This window comes from Galeopterus variegatus, unplaced genomic scaffold (genome assembly GCF_000696425.1).
Source record: "Galeopterus variegatus unplaced genomic scaffold, G_variegatus-3.0.2 Scaffold8755, whole genome shotgun sequence".
In the NCBI taxonomy this organism is placed as follows: Eukaryota; Metazoa; Chordata; class Mammalia; order Dermoptera; family Cynocephalidae; genus Galeopterus; species Galeopterus variegatus.
Window position 1 is genome coordinate 63,214 of NW_007734866.1, and position 4,230 is coordinate 67,443.

General features: G+C 36.8%; 1 pseudogene; it reads right to left on the minus strand.

The window, feature by feature from the left end:
* Positions 1 to 1,785: 1,785 nt before the first annotated feature.
* The window catches only part of LOC103608733, a 4,436-nt pseudogene continuing 1,991 nt past the window's right edge, over positions 1,786 to 4,230 (minus strand).

Consider the following 4,230-nt stretch of genomic DNA (forward strand, 5'->3'; position numbering starts at 1 on the left):
GGTAGAAGGGGCAAAAGAAGACTGTGGTTGAGGTGTAGTAATAAATAAATAAATACAGAAGTAGAGATGATCCATATTACAGTATATTCTACTACCAATGCTGCAGCCAAAATGTACCCCCCCAAAAAGTTTTTTTCAAAATAACTCAGGAGGATGAGAGTGGCTGGAATCTTGTGACACACCTCAAAGGTGGTAGGACAGCCGGCCTGACTCACTGTGTGGCCTGTACATCTGGTGCTTGTAGCATGTAGGATTTTTCCCCAAAGGGAAGATAAAGAAAATGTGAAGTTTAGATTAAGAACTATAAAACTACAGGGCGCTCATGAAAAGTGGCTCACTCCTTATTGATATACTATCCAATTTTTAAAATCCAGTTTTACAAATAAGCACTGAGTCATGTTATGGTAAGGCAGGTAAACACTCCTCCCTTATTATGAAAAGTCTGAACTGGTGACACAAGTATCTTTTCCCTGAACTTTTAGAAAAGAGGTAATGAAAGTATTTTGGTTTGGGTTCAAGTGAGAGGCTTTCAATGATGATTTTAGAATTGAAGAGCTCCGTGTTCAGGATATGTCCATGTACAGAAAGCCTGACGAAAAGAAGCCAGACCCAAACCAACCCACTTTGCATTAACACACACCTCTTTTCTTTTAGTAAATTTTACTTTAGAGTGGAGAAAAAAAAAACAACAGCCAGGATTAGGTTAAAAAACCTAATAGGTCAAAACAAATCAAATACCCACCCTACACAGATAAAAATTCACAAAGGTCAGCTGAAGCAATCGAGAGCTAAAACTGAATTGTAACGATTTTCAATGAAGTTGTCAGTCATGTAACACAAACAAAAGTCAACTATTTACATATGCAGCAAGCCCTCTAAGAAATGTGTCCCAAGAAGCATTAACCTTTGTTCTATGCCGTTCTGACGACTTGTACATTTTATTTTTCAGATAGTTTAACGTTGTTAATAAACTGTGTCCTCTGCCATGTGGTAATGCCTTCGTACTGCTCATTTAGGATCTCACCTATCCTAAGATTTGCCGTTTCCTTGAGAGGAGTTTTGATTCTTCTTTACAAGTGTTGCATAAATTAATATCTTTATTAAATATTAATATGAAAGGAAATGGAACAGGGTGCAACATACACAGTCAAGTTACCTCTTTGTATATTCAAAAATTACTTTCTCCTTCAAGGTGTTTGCAGCAGAAAGCTCAGTCTGTCCTGCTTAATAATCAGTAGTGCAGGTTTGAATCATCAGAACCTTGCCAAGACCTTAGTATTTCAAAATTATCAGCAACCACCTCTATGGGTAAGTCCGTGTTTCTGAGTTCTGAAAAATGATTATCATGAGGGAAAACAAGCGTAGCTAGCCATCTTTTAAAATGCCCCCACTGCCTCTCAATATAGAAAGACTAAAACCATGTGTGGTTTATCAAACAACAAATCCCATCTCCGTCCCTGTAGTTACCCTAATTCCAGTCATTAGAAGAGGATTTAAAAAAAAAAAAAAAAGGACAAGAACATTTTACAGCAGCATTCAGCTTTCCTATGAAAAACTCAGCATCTTAAGTATTATGTACACTTTTTCTTTTAGTAAGTGAGGTGCTGGTTTCAAAAGTTCGTGGAACTGGGTGGAAAATAACTCATTCAAAACTGTTCTAGAAATAGTAGAAATTGTCTTTTGGCAGAATAGCACGAATCCAAGTTAAAAATAGGAGGGTCCATTTGTTGCTTTGTGTGGTCTTTTCAAAATTTGGATCATTTTTGTTCACCTTTTATACCCACCTCAGTAATCACTCCTGAGTGAGGGCTCTGGCCCCTGCTCCTGCAGCTTTTCAGCAGCTGCGTTTCTATTGCTGCAGCAAGGCCTGGATAGACATGTGCCTACAAGGACTTCCCCAAAGTGGCCTTTATAGATAATCCCACAACATATGTTCTGTCTTTTCCAGTATGTGAGATCTAAAAAGGAAAAAACTGGTGCTCTGTTAGAGCCAGAAGCCATCTCTGTGTCTGAGCTATCTCCTGACTCATTACTGTAACAAGGAGCTGGAGCTGTGCAGGCACTAGAGGTGGTACTGTGGGCACCAGAATTGTGATGTTTAAATTCCTTCAGCTTACTGATCTGGTTGCTTTTTATTCTATTTGCAGATAGAGTTTTCATGTTCTTTGGTTTCAATGTAGTCTATAGACTGGGCCCTGCCCTTGCATCTACCACGATTTCAGTGTTTTGGTTTTTTGTTTGCCTGTTTGCTTGTTTTTGTCTTTATCCTTCAGGCAACTTCTTCCATCTTTTCATAAGTGGGACAAAGGCATTGCAGATGTCTCCTGAACTCATTTCACGCAGCCCAAAACAGCTCCAAAAGTACTTTTCATAGAGTTTACTGTCAGTGAATCATGACACTGACATGGAGGACTTAGCTCTGCAAATACAGCAGCTCTCTCTACTTCAGTACATCCTTGGCTTGTGAAAATCAGACTTCTTTTCTTCCAGGCAATAGTCTTCCAAAAGCAGCCATTCCACACACAGTAACAGAGTGCACGCCAGGTGAGCCCCCGCTCCAAGCGCTCCCTCCTCCTCAACTGCCTTGTCTGGTGAGAAATTGTATTTCTAATTGGTTCCCAGGACCACACCATGAGAACCACTATTCTAGACTGTCGGAGAGGTTAAATTAAAACAAAAACAAAAATTGTTACCAAAACACTTATACTGTAATTCTAAAATTTATCTTATGACCTGACAATGTTTTTTAAAGAAACTTTAGTCATTTACAGTATTATAAATATCCATTTTTATGTCAAAAATATGTCTAACATCGTTATACTGAGTCTATTTTTGTCTTCCTATTTGGAAGTTTATGCACAGCTATTTTTTTATTTTAACTTGTAGATAATTTTCCAAAGGACATATGAGTCTTTCATTTCAGAATAACATAATATTAAAGATACTCTATTACCTTTAAAGAGCAGCTAAATTAAAATTTACTTTCACATATGTTCATAGATTTTCCAAAAATTCCAAAGCAAACTCTATGTATAAAGTTAATTTCTTCTAAATTCATACATTATTATTAGGTATGGTTTGCTACCAATCATGTGTACCTCTTGTTAAAACAAAGCCACATTTTTAAAATTTCCTGTTTGCACCATCTATTATATCACCATTTATGAGATAATGTAATAAATAGCATCTAATCAAAAAATAAATTTACCTTAGAGTACTACACATATGCTAATTAGAGAATAAATAAGATTATTATCGCAATAAACTATACCCTACATTAATTCCTAAATGGTGTAAATTAATGTCCAAAGCAAATATCTTCATTCATTCATTAAGGATTAAAAACTGCAAATTGCTAAGCATGTGTGCTAAGAACTTATTTTTAATGATTTCAGGCTCTGTATATTTTTATGTTTATTGAAGTTCTTTTTAAAAGTAACAACATTCTGATGTGTTTGTTTACTGCCTCTCACTGTTCAGCTTTCTGAAAACTAGCTCCTCTGCTGCACACAGTTTATCTAGTATAGACAAAGAGAATTTTGTTATGACAAGAATACCTTCAGATGAAGTTACTTTTCAGGACTTGAGATCGCTTTTCTTATGGTTTCATTTAATAATCAAGCATGGTCTTAATAACAACCCTGCTTACAAACTCATTTTAATGATGCTGGGTATACCAGTTCTCCCAGCCTTTCAATAGGATGTAAATTACTACTATGATGTGGAGACTTACAAAACATTTGGGCAAAATTAACAAAGATGAGGAAATTTCTGGAGTTAAATAACAGTTACCGTTAACCAAGAGAAAGGAGAAAAAGGTGAATCCAATAATGGTCATCATGCATATGCAAGTAATAGATTTTTCCATCAATTGACTAATTTGACATACTGCACCCAGATTCATCATCATCTATCCAGCCCTGCTCTTCCTGATCTTTTAATGCATCACCATCTTCCCCAGGCTCCTCTCCTCCAGGACAATCACCCAGTACTCAGTACCAGACAATGTCTAAAGTGTCCCATATCTAGTTAAAATGGTCTCAAGAACAAGAGGTCCAGCATGCTAAATCAGTTCATCTAGCATCCACTTCCAGAGCCCCATTCTCCTCCCACCTGCCATTCTTTTCATTTTATTGATCATTAATGCCCAATACTCTTCTAAGCTTTTGCTAAGATCCTGTTTGATTCTTGGTGTTTCCAATTTGAATTCCCCTGGTTCCACTTGGCCTT